Source organism: Schistocerca piceifrons, chromosome X (genome assembly GCF_021461385.2).
Source record: "Schistocerca piceifrons isolate TAMUIC-IGC-003096 chromosome X, iqSchPice1.1, whole genome shotgun sequence".
In the NCBI taxonomy this organism is placed as follows: domain Eukaryota; kingdom Metazoa; phylum Arthropoda; class Insecta; order Orthoptera; family Acrididae; genus Schistocerca; species Schistocerca piceifrons.
In genome coordinates, this window is record NC_060149.1 from 398,685,458 (window position 1) to 398,703,766 (window position 18,309).

The 18,309-nt window shown below is 44.7% G+C and overlaps 1 protein-coding gene across 1 annotated transcript in view; it reads left to right on the forward strand.

Moving 5' to 3' along the window:
* Window positions 1-328: 328 nt before the first annotated feature.
* LOC124723001 overlaps window positions 329-18,309 on the forward strand; it is a 150,980-nt gene continuing 132,999 nt past the window's right edge. The window contains exons 1-2 of the transcript XR_007006476.1: window positions 329-422; window positions 4,769-4,801. The gene's annotated coding sequence lies outside the window, so the exon portion shown is untranslated. The remainder of the gene's footprint in view (window positions 423-4,768; window positions 4,802-18,309) is intronic.

Consider the following 18,309-nt stretch of genomic DNA (forward strand, 5'->3'; position numbering starts at 1 on the left):
CTCTCAGGCTGCAAATCTTGCACAAAAGACATCTCTGATGCTCAGAAACAAAACGTTAGTCCAGCAGAGAGTGCTGACAGGTTCAAAAAATCGGAGCGCATTGAATCACCCGCAGGGGGTATCACGTCATTGACTACTAAACGAACCACTACTTTCCTTCTTCTGAGGGTCAGAGTCTAGCCATTCCGTCTGCATCACTGATACCGACAGAAGGCCAGTTCCATTAGTTTCTGGATGACCTATTGACATATGATGAAACATTGCCAGCTGCTACCAATTTGGGAGTCTACTGATACGAGGCCATAACCATCCTGCAGTGGGGGCAACTTCAACTCTGCGAGCTGACATTCCTGCCAGTCTGACAGGCTGACTTAAGATGAGGGACTTGCGCCTTCTCGCCATGACGACATCCATCATCACAGGTATGCAGATTTCTGGGGGCTAACCTAAGTAGAACTAAATTAACAAGAGTGCTGAGGCTTTAGCGGGCACCCACAGTCATGATAAGGTATGGGGGCACGCCAGCCAACTGTCAACGTTGCACGACGCCGTAGAACTGACGACAGGCATCACTAGGGGCTAGGACCACTGATTCCACGATGGGTGCTGACGTGCCGCTCAGCACATCCCTGGGATGTGGACGTGCACGGCTGCTAACAAGCCACGCTGAGGAGGAGATTAAATCACTTTAAAACACTTATCAATAATTTAATGCTGTCTTATTGACTTCATGTGTGTGGCACAGTTTCTCGCCACCACCTCTCTGCTCGACCATCCTGAACCCTTGTAGGGGGCCACATCCAGTGAACTCCTGCACCATATTCTAGTATGTCACAACTTTATGTTACTGAATGGATCTCAGTACCTCACAATGAGTGACTATGGGTATGTGTCGAAATTGTAGTTGCAGTAAATAATATTTTAACAACTTAAAGCGGAATGACTTCATTCGAAAAAGCTTCTGACATTATTTCACAGGAAAATCACTTTTCAAGCAACATTGTAAACTAGGGCATGTTAAGTGTTACGTGACTTTTTCGTTAGTTATTTATTTTATTTTCCTTCTGTAGGTAGTGCACTGCCAACCCACAGCCAGTCGCTCCTTGGCGTTTGTTTTGAGAACTGTTACAACTTGCAAATGACTTTTAATGAATTAAAAAGGTGATATTGGGATGTGTAATGAGATACTAGTGATGTTACAGCGATTTCTTGGGCCGTGCCAAAAAGAATGTAGACTTTTCCTACTGCAATACATTCCTGTATCTAAATATGCTGGCACCGTAAGTTGACTCTCATGTAAAGTTACATATCGAAGGCTATGCTGCATAAATTGCGAAAGTAAATTCTAACAGTCTACACTCAATGGTTCGCTGATTGAGGAGACGTATGTTTACCTCATGCCTTCTAAAGACGTCTCGTTATCCCCATAGGAATTCTACTCCATAACTCACGGCTTGTAACGTAGCTATTTTCTACAGTGAACGTGGTAACTGATATCGCTACTAATGTCACTATAATAACGTTCGAAATCTTTCATTTCATAAAAAGGTTACAGCCGTGTTTATTCGTCCAAATAAGGAACACTTATATCAGTCGTTATGTAACGGGTTATCAGAAAGTTTACGTTCAAAGGCCGTACAGTCCAAAATTGGTACGACAATCAGACAAAATCGCCGCGAGCACTAAGGCATTCATCCCACCGACGCACCACGTTGAAGATACCCGTTTGTTAAGACACTGTGGCCCGCTGCGTGAAGAAGTCTGTAACTGCCTTCTGCGCATCCTTGCCCTTCAAGGTCCTTTTTAAGCGATCGAAGGCATGATATTCGCATCGGCAGGGATCATGACTATATGGTGGGTGCTCGAGTGTCTCCCACTTCAGTCTCCCAGTTGAGGCTGGACTGCCAGATCGACCAACGTTTTGTGTCGAATTTCGAACCTCACTGAACTTGGCACCTCGTTCACCGGTGTTTTTTGAAAGACCTACTGCCTAATATACATCCTTCATTCTACCATGGGCGTATAGCGCTGTTTGTCCTTCGGCAGCCAAGAAAAGAATAACAGCACTTTGGTCCTGTTCGAACACATTTGGTAATAACATCGCCATAGTCCACCTTTGCGCATTTACCGTGCCCATGTTGGGAAGATACGAATGCCACACTAACCCCTTGACTAGATGTCGGTGTTTATATACCCGCATACGAGTCACGCTACGTTACATACACGCTGCAGTAATATTCTCAAACGGAAACTCTTTGGTCTGTCCTTATAGTAAAAAATGCCTTGTGCGGGCCAGCGAAAATACGAGGGTTGGAACTTAAATAGTGGAAACCATTTATTCACAACTGATACAAAAGAGTTAAATGTTTGTACCTGTTACTGTATTTCAAAGTAGTCACGAGCGTTGTGTAGAGCCCGTTGCCAGTGATGTGGAAGGCGTAGTATACCGTTAGCAGAGCCTTTTCTGTTGATGGTGCTAATGGAGCGGTCTAAAATTATGTTGATTCTCGTGTACGACTGTCATGGTGTTATCCTAGCGCATTACGTTGCTTCACCGCAGACCGTCCATGCACAGTATACCGTTCGTTTTTGGAGCATCACCTGCGACCAGCTTTGCGAAAGAAGCGGCAACCCTCCCATCCAAAAGCACCACATTGCCCGGGCGCATACAGCGCAAGCTGTGGCTGCTCTGTTCGGTCGATGAGACTGGGAAGTACTGTAGCATCCACCATACTCCCCGGACTTAAGTCCTTGTGGCTTTGATTTGATTCCGAAGATGAAGGAACCACTTCGTGGCATTCGCTTCAGAACTGTTCCAGAGATTCGACAGGCAGTAGAGCGCTCCATTCGCACCATCAACAGAACAGGCTCAGCTAACGGTATGCTACGCCTTCTACATGGCTGGCAACGGGTTCTACACAACGCTGGTGACTACTTTGAAGGAAAGTAACAGGTGCAAACATGTAACTCTTTTGTATCGGTTGTGAATAAATAGTTGCCACTATTTAAGTTCCAACCCTTGCACATAAGCGAATGTACTCGTAACGATCGCAATGTCCAATCAAAATATCGAGCAGAGCAGCCATTGTACCAAACATCACTGACTTTTCTTGAGAGTCATTCAACCTCAAATTAAACATTGCCCAAGACAATTCTAGCAATTATACAGCTTTCAATTACAAAACTGTAGCTTGTTCGTTTGATAACGTTTTACATGCTCACATCGACAGCCAAGTTAGGCTGTCAAATGATCGCTCCTAACAGTTACTTGCTTGCCTGCGCAGGGTGCATTTCCGTCAGAGATCAGGAATATCAGCCGAAATTCGTTAAGTTAATCTTATTAATCTGTCTGCTACCGAAATATATTTTTTAACTAAATAATATTCGAAATATGAAACGTCAGTACGAGTACATATTCCAGTATGGTTCGCTTGATTTTTTATTAATTATCAGTTAATTATCTTTTAATTATTTTTGCTTGAAGTTACGCGTCTTGCAGTCTATTTTAAGGTTAAGTTCTCACAATCTTCAACAGTTCAAGGATGAAGTTTCCTACTGACAGAAACTTTGGGACTCTCTGGGTCCAGGTGTCCTGTCCATCTGTCGTAGTAGATTGGGTAATCCGCCTCTCTACCGACACGCACAGCAAACCGGTGAATGTAACTATATTGGGATTAAATAATATCCCACAATAAGGCACAAACACCACAATTTGACATGCCATAACACATCTGGGGTGATTGCAGTTACTTATTGCGGTAACACCTTTCAGGTAACGAATTAAGACATAGGTTAGGACCTGAACTGGTTTTTATGCGAAAATAAGGGCACCATACAAAAAAATTAACATTAACACTAATGTCCTGTAACATTGCCTCTAGCCTTAGTAATGGACTCAATTCAGCGAGAAAGAGAATCTACAGATTTCTTCAGCTATGCCATATCCAGCTGAACATCCTCGTTAATTATTAGATCCCATAGACTAGCCTGTTCCACCATTGCCCCAAAGATAACAAACGACTGCGGACCCCCGTCAGTTCGCAGTCGGGCAGGTGCAGTTCATTTAGGCTACTTTCCAGGTGGCCTGCTACACGCATTCTGTGCATACACCAGTCAACTGACCACCCCTGCCCGCGTGTGCTCGGCCAGTATAGTACGATCACATACGCTATGGCCCGGCAGCTCGACCTCCTCCACTAAGCATTCTGTGCAAAAACGGAAGATAATTGCTTAACACCCGGTCGGCTGCGTGGTCATTAAAAATGGAGCACGAGCTCAGACTATGAAAGGATGAGGAAGAAAATGCCCTATTCAAAGGAACTATCCCAGCATTTGCCAGGAGTAATTTACAGAAATCACAGAAAACAAAGTCTGGTTGGCTGGATAGGTATATGAACTGTCATCGTCCTTAATGAGAGTCCAGTGTGCTAAGCATTGCGTCACCTCAGTCCGTCGGCTCTGTGTACGGGTCTCGATATTACCTTACCTGTCGTTGCAGAAAGAGCAGACTGAAGGTGGTGTGGGACTGCTTTCCTATATCTAGGAGTACAACATAGGTACTGCTGGTCATCGGTACATGTCTTGGCGCTTGACTATCATTTGGTAAACATTATGGATTCTAAACCTGTAATAAATGTGTCTCTGCATTCATGAGCTTCGTAAGGGCAAATGTTGTCTATCTTGTAGATAAGAATAAACTATTACTTATCTATTGGAACGGAATTTTTGCTATTGTTTTTAACAACATTTTTTTTTCTAAATGTTTCAGCCATCTTTAGTGGTGTACAGAGACATCAGTGATGTAAGTATTTATTTAACTATGAATGTTTTGGTTTGAGATATGTAGACTTTCATATAATTCACTCACATTAACATGCTAGCATTAAGTGGTGGTGGGAGAGGGTGGAGGGCTTTGTTTTGAACTATGGCTGCATAAGATAACTGTTGAGACCAGGCGTGAACTATCTCATTTACCACGCTGCCAGCTTCAACAAGCAATTGCGTGGTCGCTATTACCAAATGTTTGGCGTACTCTCCTCTACTTTGGGTGTCTGTTCTGCTCTCACAGAACACGCCTGCAGGCAGGTTGCCCTGCGAGTGGGAGGCGGTGTTTGTTTCCCCACACCGCTTCCCTCTGCTCACGCGGTCCAACTTCTGGCAGCAGACTGTCATGATATAGTATTGTCCGCACTAAAGTAATAGTTTAAAGTTGGCTTAATATAGATTGACCACTTACTCTTATGACACCTATATTTTAATTATGTCCATTGGTTCTTGTGTCAGCTCTTCTATTCTCAACATTATTTGATAAGTTTTCACTTAACCGTGTGTCACAACATTCTTCTTCATTGTACTTGACCTTGCTGCTACGTTAACTGAGGGTGATGGGAACTGTTGAGGGTTTCAGTGTGGTTAGATGATGGGGTGTGGAGGAACAGTTCAAATTTCCAGGAGTTCAGATAGGTAATACACTGTCGTGGAAAGATCACGTTCAGGATCTTGTTCAAAGACTTAATGCTGCCATTTTTACTATTCGAACGGTATCTGAAGTGAGTGGTCGTTCGACACGAAAATTAGTCTACTTTGATTATTTTCATTCGCTTATGTCATATGGTATCATATTCTGGGGTAACTCTTCCCATTCTTAGAGGATATTTTTGGCTCAGAAACGAGCGCTTCGAGCAATAAATGGTGTAAGTCCACGAACCTCTTCTCGACCCTTGTTCACGAGTCTGGATATGTATTGGCCTCTCAGTATATATATTCCTTACTGTCATTTCTTGCTAACAATATTAGCTTATTCCCAAGAATAAGCAACTTTCACTCAGAATGAGATTTTTTTCACTCTGCAGCGGAGTGTGTACTGATATGAAACTTCCTGGCAGATTAAAAGTGTGTGCTGGACCGAGACTCGAACTCGGGACCTTTGCGAGGTACTGGCAGAACTAAAGCTATGAGGAGGGGGTGTGAACCGTGCTTGGGTAGCCCAGATGGTACAGCACTTGCCCGCGGAAGGCAAAGGTCCCGAGTTCGAGTCTCGGTCCGGCACACACTTTTAATCTGCCAGGAAGTTTCAACTTTAACTCAGTTAATATTCGGCAGGAGTCAAACCTGCGTTTGTGCAGGAAGGTGTGCACTATACTGCTGCATCCATTTTCAATAAGCTACCACTCGAATTCAAAAATCTTAGCAGTAATCCACGCGCTTTCAAATCGAAACTGAAGAGTTTCCTCATGGGTCACTCCTTCTATTCCGTCGAGGAGTCCCTTGAAAAAGTAAGCTGATGCTTGTTGTATTGTTGATTGCGTTTACTTAAACTTATGGATTGATTTTTTCAGGTTCGTAAACATTCTATTTTTATCTGTTATTACTGTTATGTTGTAATTTCATGTACTGACACGTTCCATGACTTGGAGATTTGCTTCTCAGTTTCATGCTACGGAACTTGACGTGTAAATAAAATAGAATAAAAATAAAACGACACGAGGTCAGCTTGACTGTACCACCAAATGGGGCTGGCCCTGCAACAGGAGGCAGTTGAACGAACGTGAAAGGTGTGAGTGTATGTGTGTGTGTGTGTGTGTGTGTGTGTGTGTGTGTGTGTGTGTGTGTGAATCAGTGAGCAGTTGCGGTGCGCTGTGGTGGTGGTCTTGATTACAACAAGCTATTGGTCACAGCATTGTTTCACGTATAAGGGGAGCGTTCCGAATCACACGCACTACTAACCGAAGGCGAGAGTAGTGGTGCTCGACCACTATCAACTACAGCGACAGATGGCCACTACATTATACAACATGCAAGAACTGACCCACATCAAACTCTGGGTGCAGTTGCAACCACAATTAACGGAACTGCAAGGCAAGCAGTCTCACGCTTCACAGTGGCTTGGCAACTGCGTTGGGCGGTCTCTTCGCCGGACGACCTGTACGCTATGTTCCGTTGACACCCGCTCATCGGCGGCACCGTTTGCGATAATGCCAAAAGAATAGAGACTGGACCAACGAAGAGCGTACTATTCTCGGATGAGAGATGATTCAGTCTCAGCACTGATTCTGGACGCGCTCTTATTTGGCGAGGGTGGGAACACGTTATACTCCCATTAAAATTGTCGAACAGGATCGTTTTGGTGGTCCAGGTGTTATGGTCTCGGGAGGCATAATGTTACTTGGGCGTACTGACCTCCAAATCTTTGGATGCGTTGCACTCACTGGTCAAAGTTATTATGACGCTGTACTCATTTCCCACGTGCGTCTTTTCAGGGTACATTCGGACCTCACATCAATGTTGTACATGAGAATGCGCGACTGCATCGAATGACACAGGTGAGGTAGTTCTTGGAACGAACGATATTCGGCGTATGGTCGGCCCTGTCTGTCAGTTCGACTTAAATCGCATCGCGAAAGTGTGGGATGGGTTGGGAATTTGTATTGCAACACGTCCATATGCACCAAAGACTATCCAGCAGTTGCAACTGTGCTGGTAGAGGAACGGAATGCCTACCACAAGAACTCCTTACCAGCTTTGTGTCCAGTGGAGGAGCACGGTGTGGAGAACGCATTGCAGTGCGTAATGGTCGCACACCCTATTAAGAATCATGTCTGGCCGTTTTTCATGTCCAGGAGACCTTCACAATTCGCGGTGACTTCGGCGTAATTATAGTTTTTGAATAATAGTGTCCTTTAACTTCTTCTCATTGCATATTTCTGTCAGTTACACTCCGCTGCCGGCCGAAGTGGCCGTGCGGTTAAAGGCGCTGCAGTCTGGAACCGCAAGATCCCTACGGTCGCAGGTTCGAATCCCGTCTCGGGCATGGATGTGTGTGATGTCCTTAGGTTAGTTAGGTTTTACTAGTTCTAAGTTCTAGGGGACTAATGACCTCAGCAGTTGAGTCCCATAGTGCTCAGAGCCATTTGAACCATTACACTCCGCTGTAGCAGTTCTTTCTATGAATGGTCCAAGTGTCGTCGAGCTATGTTTCTTAGTGGCGACACATCATGCGACAGTTGCTTTCATCCTTAAGTTTTGCACATCAACGTAAACAGCGAAAAGTGTCACGAGTGAAAGTGAATAAAGATGCTAAAACATTTCAGTGAACTTGGATCTGCCAGAGAAACGTTTTCGAGATGAATACGATTGTGTATAAGAGCCGCAGTTGACTTCAGTATCTGTTGTCCTAGTTAGTGAAAATGTATTTTAAGTATAAACTTTTCGATTAAATCCACATAGGTCTTAAAACCTATGCTCCGTGGATGGAGAATGTGGTAGACGTATGAACGGAGATTGGCATGTTTTGCTGTTAATACGAGATGACGTCTATTGTATCAGTATGGTCCTAGATGAATAGGTCGATAGGGACCTTACCTTAGTGTCCAAGATCACCGGATCTCAAAAAAATGGCTCTGAGCACTATGGGACTCAACTGCTGAGGTCATCAGTCCCCTAGAACTTAGAACTACTTAAATCTAACTAACCTAAGGACATCACACACATCCATGTCCGAGGCAGGATTCGAACCTGCGACCGTAGCGGTCTCGCGGTTCCAGACTGTAGCGCCTAGAACCGCACGGCCACTCCGGCCGGCTCACCGGATCTCAGTCCTCTGGATTTTTCTATCTGTGGTCATCTCAGAAGCGGAGTGTACAGCAGTACCGTTAATACAGCCGAAGAACTGGAACAGCAAATTGTACAGTATTGTCAAGATTTACGAGGTGGTCTTAGAGTTTTCGAAAGAATTCATAACTCACTGCAGAGACGAGTGCAGTATTGCATCCAAATGCAAGGATGACTCGTGCAAAGTATATGTTTGAGGTCCCAGGTGGCATGACGAATATTGTGAAGTGATACCGTGCCACAGTTGACTGTTTAATACTGTGTGTTTTTTCCACTTCACACTTTGCACATCGTCCTGAAAATACGTAAGGACAAATGGAAGATGAAACTCCGCCCACAGAAATCAATTACAAGAGCAAATGGCCTGCTGCTGATGAGCATAGTACTGCAATTACAAAAGTTAGCCATTTGACAATGGGCAATGTAGTCCAGAACCAGTTATAGCAATAAAATAAAATTTCTAATACTGTTTATGTGTGGTTGTGTTCTCCACTAACAGTCCTTACCGCCCACGGAGGTTAATATGATCCAGCACAGACCCACACTCCCATCGAGCGCCACCTATCCACAGTCCCTGTTCATTTCCTCCTGGCTCGCTGCTCTGAGATTCCCACTGGAGGTCGGACGTACGTGTGCATCGGCACTGAAGAAGGTGGGTCCATTGTCCATCAAGGCGAATCAGTTATATGAATGCGTGGTGTCTGTGCTTTAGGACATGTTCCGTTCTTTCGGACGAGTTCCATGTCTGACTGCGAGTCGAAACTGGTACCAATCGTTATTGTTGAAAACGCATGAGAGGTGTTAAAAATCATAAATATTTGCCACCTCTAGTTTTATGTGTGCTAGCTACAATTTGAAATGACATGATGGAAACTTTTGTGCAGACCAGGTTCAGAACACAGACATGTATCTTTCGTGTAGACATTCAGGACTTTGGAATCTTGATAAAACAATGAAACGGTGAAACTTTATCGTCTCAAAGGGGTCAAACCTGGCGAAAGGAGACATTTTAGTTCGAATCCCAGTCCAGCACCACACCACTATTCTAAACATCTCATGTTCCAATACAATAAGAAATAAATGCCCCGTGACTTTACATGATGACTGCCTCACTAACAAAAACCACTGTTGTGTAAAAAAACAAACTGGTGACAGAGTTTCTACCTGGCGTGACTTACGCTTCTGTCATGTTCAACCTACACTGACTCTTCTAAAGTAGGTAGCGCAGGGGGGGGAGTCGTCCTGTTTAATGTCGATTTGGAACCCTTCAGTGCTCAACTTGGGTTACCAGAGGTAAAGGTGGTCTGTTTGTGTTTGTTAAAAATGGATGCCCGATGTGTGAATCGAACCCAGACCTTAAGTGTACGTAGGTAGAATGATTCTCACAGACCACCAACCTACACAGAGCATTGGTTCATGAGTGTGTCGTAATGAAGGAAGCCCCACACTGAAAGATAATTCTGATTCGCTGGAGGGTGATTACAACCTCTGTTATACATTTATTTCCTTGTTCATTCATATCGATATTCACTAGCTGTGTTGGCTATCCATTGCGTGCTTTTCACTTGATTTTGTAATGTCTGAAATGAACTCACATAACAGCTAGCTGAACGAACTGGCAACAATGTAGGATGCAGAAATTTCTGCTGGAAGTGTTGCTTTCCACTTGTGATTGTGTACTAGTGTATGTACTTATGGTCTACTCATAAATATGTTTCCGGCCGGAGTGGCCGTGCGGTTCTAGGCGCTACAGTCTGGAGTCGAGCGACCACTACGGTCGCAGGTTCGAATCCTGCCTCGGGCATGGATGTGCGTGATGTCCTTAGGTTAGTTAGGTTTAATTAGTTCTAAGTTCTAGGCGACTGAAGACCTCAGAAGTCAAGTCGCATAGTGGTCAGAGCCATTTGAACCATAAATATGTTGCAGCGTAAATGCAGAGGCCAGATATCGAGCACATTCTCATCTTTACGTTTTTAAATCGCATATTACCACTTCGGCGACGTGTGTGTTCCCAGCCTACCGCGGTTATCCAGCCAGGGAAACGGAATCAACAGTTTAACGTGGAATCCGAACCACGTGTTGTTTCTGACGATTCCCCACATCTTTGAAATTGAATGGTGGATTAAAAGGAAGATAGAAAAGTCGATGTTCTGATCAGGAATAGATCTCACACAACTTCTCGATTTCCTGGCACTCTTTTTTTACCTCCAAAGACTGAAAAATCCACAGTTTCATCGAGACTCGATCCCGAAATTTCTCGTCTTGTATACACGTGCTTTACAGCTTTATTTTTTTAACGTTACAACTTTCTTCTTAAAAAAGAAAAACGAAATCAGAGTTAATTCCACATGGTACCGCCACTTTTATACACAAAAAATAAAAATTCCTTTGCAGTCCTTCCATGCAAGTACTTATTTACTTGCAGGGTGGCGCAAGAAATGTGTTACCATTTTGTTTTTTAAAAAAAACTTTATTGTCAATACAATCTGAAAGGAACATATACTGCAATGAAGAGCCGTCCATGGAGATTTGTTCTAACTCAGCACATGCTCAATATATCCACCATTTCGTTTCCTAACTTCCTTCAAACGAACACTGAAGTTAGTGATTACCCTACGGCACATGTCTTCCGTAATTTCACTGCAAGCTTGAAGAATAAGTCTTCTGAGCTCCATTAAATCACGTGGACGTTTCGGGAAAATTTTTTCCTTTAGGTACCCCCAAAGAAAAAAGTCACATGGATAGAGGTCTGGACTATTTGGGGGCCAATTTTGTCCGTCATTGAAGCGACCTGGAAACCTGAGCGAAATGATCCGCATGTCGAAATGCTCGTGTAAAAACTCAACACAGTGTTTGCAGTATGTGGCCTTGCTCCATCTTGCATGAACCACTGCGTGTTGAAGGGCAAGGCAGTAGCAAGAAGCTGTGGAATGAAGCTATTGCGAAGCATGCTCAAATAACGCTCGCTGTTCACAGTTTCTTCACAGAAAAAGGGTCCAATAAGTCCGTGACTGGAAATTGCTGCCCACGCTGTAATCCTCGGAGCATAATGTTGTCGTTCATGAAGCACTTGTGGGTTTTCAGTGGCCGAAAAGCGTACATTTTGTTTGTTAACCACACCGTCTAAATGAGTCACAACAAGGCTTTTCGTTTCATGAAAAAGTAACACAATTGTCGATCGTTGCTGTGTCGTCAGTCTTCCATTGTCAGCCATTGCTGCTTATTAGTCTCCTAGCGGCAGTATCGTGAATTACACATCATTTCGCAACTCATTTGTTTTTCCAAGCTCTGCTGGTACTGCTGTAGAGATCCCAGCGGGATATCTAATGTGCGTCGTGAAAGAAACAATTGGTAACACATTTCGTGCGCCACCCTCTATTTTTAATTGATGAAAAAGACCAAAAGGACCACAAAAGTGAAATAAACTGCAAAACAATATTCCTATAAAGGGGCCATGATAAAACTACCACAAGGATAGGCTAACTCAACCGATAACTTGGCGACGAAATAGAAGGTTCAACATATTGGCCGATAGGTCGTGACAGCCCGGCAGGCACAAACACTTCCAATATGCAGTGGCCAAATATTGGTGGAAGTCGAGGATGTGTGTATCGCCCCCTTCATCATAATGTAATGAACATAGTAGCCCAACCACCATGCAGTTATATTTGACTTTGCCTTCGACAACTGGGAGGAGCCTGGACGTAACAGGATATCAGCCGAAAAGGCGAATTAGAAACGCTAATGGTTTTTTTCAGCCTGTGCCAGTTCGCTTCATGACCATGACAAATAAATCTATGTTGTAGAGTGTCTCTAGCGGGACAACGACTGCACTGGTCCGTCACAGTAAGTCGAATACAAAACAGACGCTCATTGGTGGATATTAGGTTGTGCATCACGTGATACCACGGGGACGCCACCGCCATTGGTTGAACAAGATGGAGAAGGTGAAACCACACCGTCTCCCAAGAAGTTTGCGGCGATGCCGGTTCAACAAGTGACGCACAGTTAATCCCTCACCCGCACATCACCAAAAATGCGGTACTGAGATGCATGGGGATCAAGACTGCTCGCCCACAGACAGTAAAATAAGCGGGAAGTGAATATGTGGATTGCGTGAGAGATATTCAACATGGTGCGGCGAACAAATAACACTGACACTTTCCTTTGAATTTGGAAAGTCCCTAATCCCCGAGAGAAGACGCATACGAAAAATATGATGATGCTGCCTTAAAAAAAGCCAAGACCGCCGTTTTACTTTCCTAGACATCATCGCGGGAAGGAGAAAGGTCTGAGCGATGTAATATGCTTTGCACGAAATGTAGGTATCCAGGATCCGAACTTTTTGAAACAGCTTAAGGCAGGGCCGGCCAGAAATTCTGCACGCGTGCGGTGCTCCTGTACGTGTGTAGCTTCCGGGTCACAGCGTGCACGCCGCAGCCGTCAGCGTTCATGTAGTGCATGTTTCTACGCACAGATGTCGCTCCTCTGTTACACAAAGTGCGTTATCGACACCTCGTATGTATATCACAACTTGGGCTGTATCTGTAAGATGTGTTGCTTCATCGAGCGCAGCAGAGAAAGCAACAAAGTATTTGGCCTTATTTATTAGCTGCCTGTACAGATCGCCGGCCATAGCACTGATACGTCTTGTCACTGTTTGTTTGGATAGACTGATTTCTTGAAACCTGCTAACGTTCGTGGGACACACAAGTTCTGCAGCATCAATCAGACACCCTTTCACAAACTCCCCTTCAGAAAAGGGTTTCCCAGATTGCGCAATTCTTAATGCGATTTTAAAACTCGCTCGCAGTGAAGATTTAGTGTGGTTGTCATTCTGGAAAATTGAAAACAGTACATTGTACAGCGTACAGTGAAACAGACATAAATGTAACAGAAGAAACTAAGAGTTCAAGAAGTATCAGTTACTTTGACGTACAGTAAAATCGAGTTGATGTGTCTCATCCATTTTCTTAAGGACTTTTAATTTTGCTTGCCGTTCTTCACTGTTGAGTACACTACACTCGTCTTTGTGATATGTATTGTAGTGTCTTTCAATTGAAAACTTGCGCTGGCCGCCTATTATTCTGCGGCACAGCAAACACTGTGAGTTTTCGCCAACGGCTACAAAACAGAATTGCAGTTACCAGTCATTTTCAAACGACTGAGAACATAGATCTCCCGTCCTTTGCTTTGTCACAGTACTTGCCATTTCTCAGTACTTCTCTGTTAAGGTTACGGTCACCAGGGGTAAACGAGACTGGATATGTTGCGCTCTTGCTTGTACCACAGGGAAGTGGAGACGCCGTCGTTCATTTAGGGCACATGTCTAATAACAGATGTCGCTGTCGCACACGTGCGCACATGTGCAGCACTACCGCACGTCTGCACACTGTGCAGCGTTTGGCCGGCCCTGGCTTAAGGGAACACCGTTCATGATCCAGGATTGCATTTTATATCTTCTTCATAACCGACTTCCAATTAAATGTAGCGATTTGGAGTGGAGAACTAAAAGATTTATGAGTCTCGAGCACCGTCGCCCACGATATGACAGCTTATTAAAACCCCTTATTTTATCAACCGATATTTGCCTTCATTGATGCGGGCAAAAGGCATTCAAAGTAGCTGTGGGCTATGGAATTTCAGCGGGAGAACGGAGTAGCGCAATCATATAGTCCGTAACGAGATCGTCTCGCCCAGGAGTGTCCATCCTTGTAACTGAGTGACAATCCTTCGAGAGGCGGCTCAAGTGATAGAACAAACAACGACAGTGAAAGCGGACTTCCCCGACGAAAACCCCTATGGATGGTAACGGGTCGCAGGTTCGAATCCTGCCTCGGGCATGGATGTGTGTGACCTCAGAAGTTAAGTCCCATAGTGCTCAGAGCCATTTGAACTACAATTGGAATGCCATCTCTAAAAGACAAAGCAGAAAGCAGTCGCCTTCGGATATTCGGAAGCCCCATTCAACACAGTGCAAAAACTAAGGAGAGAAGAGTGAGTAAACTGAAATTCTTGTAGCACTACGACTTCCGAACAGGATTCATAAATAAACTGACGTAACGAAGCGAACCGCAGGTCTGATTCCACCATACTAACATTCAAAGCAAATAAACTATAAGCATGCATATTTAACAATAAATAAAATTCGATCTGCTGACCAACTTAATTACTTGATCAGTGTGTGTCAAGATCTATTGCCGAGTCCACTAACGAGTCAGAGGGTGGGGGGCAACCACCACCGCCTCTGAAATCCTTACGTTTCTTTTTATGAGCCAACGTGCGCTCAAATTCGACCCGTTGTTTACAACAAGTACAAGGCAATACACATCGACAGTCGGGGACGTAGGCGGTTCTTGAACATTAACCGAAGTAAGTGACAATCAAATAGCCTTAGAGGCCCACTTCCTAGGATGGGATCCTTGCAATTCAGATCGACGCACAAGAGAGGGTGCAGGCACCACAACATCTTGGTCCACAGGGAGGATTTCCTGGCCAACAATCGCCTCCACGGGATTAACAACAATTGATCGTTCCGACGTCACCTGAATGGGTGACATCGAGGGAACAGATAATTTTAGGTGCGCCTGTATTTGCTGCTGCTGAATCATTGGAATATCAGAAGACTCATCGACATCTTCAACCTTTGGTATTTCCGGAAGAATTATCTCAAACGCGGGAGGAATACTAGGAGTAATACTAGAGACCTCAGCAGCTGTTTTCGCACTATCGACCCCATCAGGAAAGGAGGACTCAGCACCACAGGTTACATCAACCAGCCAAGTTACTTCAGGGAGGGGTGGATGAGTAATAGACATATCCGACTCCCCACCCTCCTTTGTACGACGTCTCTTGTGGTACACTGCGGACACTGCAGACTAGGCAACAACAGTTTCAGGTCCTTACTGCGAGGATAGTCAGGAGTAGTAAGCTGCGCGTCCCTCAATTGTTCCAGTGAAAGACGCGGCACTAACTTCGTGAGCAGTATATATAATTTAATTTTCGGCGCTGTTCAAATGAGGACGGCAATACAAGAATCAACAGCGTGCTAAGGTGGCCACTTTCTCTGCAGAGAAAGCACGCCCTCCCCCGCTGCCCACTATACTTAATTTGAATGCGGTAACCACAGACCTGTAGATGGAAAGGAACGTTATGTTTGTCTACCATCTCCACTGAACGGATTCCACTATAACATTGCAACTGGTGTTGACTGGACCAGTGCTTGTCTCGTATGCTCCTCACATCACCATCAGGGAACAAAACTTCCTGAAGTAAACTGTCGTCAACCTCTGGCGAGAAACTGAACACCCGGACGTTAATTTAATCCATTTCCACGTTAGCAAGAAGCACCATACTTGTGGGGCCATCACGATGCTTACAGGGAACTTGAAAACCATGACTCAAAAGAAACCTGTCTGCTTGTATTGCATCCAAACACGTAACGAAAAAGACCAAGTTATTAGAAAAAGAGTAGGCAGTATAAACCTGATCAGATGTTACATGGGTAGCATCAATGAGCTAATCATCAATCTCCAAAGTTCAGGGCTGCATGGAACTTTTAGATTTGTTGAAACAAAGCTGACTGTACCTTTCCTTGGAACATATTGGAACCTATGACCTACATTATGAGCGGACCACGCCGCTACCACACAACTATTAACGCTACGGACCAAACGACGATGCGACACTCGCGAACACACAAACAAGGCTGTGATAAGGTTGTCCAGGCGCGCACGACGCTGCGGTGAGGCAGTAAACTGACAAAATTCTCACTCGGCGCTCGAAGCGAAACTATTATGTTATCAAGCACGCTCTCATCTTTACCTTTTTAAATCGCTTTTCATCTCATTATACACTGGGCTGTCAAAAGTCATGGGATACCTACCTATATCATGTCGGAACTCATTTTGCCCACCATAGTGCAGCAACTCGACGTGACATGGATTCAACATGTCACTGGATGCCCCTTGCAAAAATATTGAGCCATGCTGTCTCTTTTGCCGTCCTTAATTGCAAAAGTGTTGCCGGTGCAAGATGTGTTGCACGAATTGACTTCTCGATCATGTCCCGAAAATGTTCGATGGGATCCATGTCGGGAGATCTGGGTGGTCATCCCATTTGCCAATCGCGAACAGTTGTGGCACAGTGGCATGACATGAATGACTGCAAATGTCCATTCTATGTAAACACAGTCCACACCATATGGAGCTACCGCCATCTTGCACAGTGCCTTGATGATAACTTGGGTCCAAGGGTTCTTGGAGTCTGCTCCATACTCTAACTCTAACACCACATCTTAAAAACTGAAAGTGGACTCATTTGTCCAGGCCACGGATTTCCAGTGGTCTAGGATCCAACAGATATGGTCACGAGCACAGGAGAGGCGCGGCATGCGACGTCGTGCTGTTAGCAAAGGCACTCGTGTTGATTGTCTGCTGCCATATCGCACCAACGCCATATTTTACCTCACTGTCTTAACGAATACGCTCCACATTGATTTCTGAGGTTATTTCACGCAGTGTTGCTTGTCTCTTAGCACTGACAACTCTATGCGAACGCCGCTGCTCTCCGTCGCTAAGAGAAGGCCGTCGGTCACTGTGTTGTCCATGGTGAGAGGTAATGATTGAGTTTTGGTATTCTCGGCACACTCTTGACACTGTAGATCTCGGAATATTGAATTTCCTTACGTTTAACTTCAACTACCGTTCCGCGTTCAAAGTCTGTTAATTCCCTTGGTGCGGACATACGTCGGAAGCGTTTCACATGTATCACCTGAGTACCAATGACAGCTCAGCCGATGCACTGCCCTTTTATAATACTACGGCCACCTTTATTTGTGCATATCGCTGTCCCACGACTTTTGTCAGTTCAATGTATACCAAACACTAGTGATGGAATGCTCCTGCTCATTAGCCTCGGCCTTTCGCCGATTCGTAAGAGCCGAGCGGTCTAAGGCGCTGCAGTCATGGACTGTGCGGCTGATCCCGGAGGAGGTTCGAGTCCTCCCTCGGGCATGGGTGTGTGTGTTTGTCCTTAGGGTAATTTAGGTTAAGTAGTGTGTAAGCTTAGGGACTGATGACCTTAGCAGTCAAGTCCCATAAGATTTCACACACATTTTAACTCTTTTTTTTTTTTTTTTTTTTTTTTTTATTCGTAAGAGATCGAGCCTGATGTGCATCGGCACCGAGCGAATCATTGGCCATCATCATCGTAATTATATATGTAGTGACTGTTCTTTCGGACGTCATCGCGTTAATTATATATGTGGTGCCTATTCTTCCGAATGGAGGCGATGACGGCCAGTGACTCCTTAAGTTCAGATGAACAACAAGCTCGAACTCTTACGGGAATCGGCGAGATGCCGCGAGTAATGAGGCTAACGAGTAGGGGCACTACATGTGTCGTGCGTGGTGTAAGTTAAGAATCTGTGTCTGACTGGGTGCGTGCTAGGATAGTCCAAGCGATTGTGCTGGCCACTGTGTTCGGATGGCGTAGTGGTCAGCGCATCTGCCTAGAAAGCAGAAGACCCCGGTTCGAATACTGATACGAAACAAAATTTCAACTATCCTCATTGATATAAATCAATGCATACTGGCAGCTAACGTCTTTAATTCCATTGTGTCTTGCTTCATAGCTGGCGACGTTTGCTTCACAATTAGCTCGTGAGTTTTCATACTAGCGAAGCCTCTGGGGTATCAG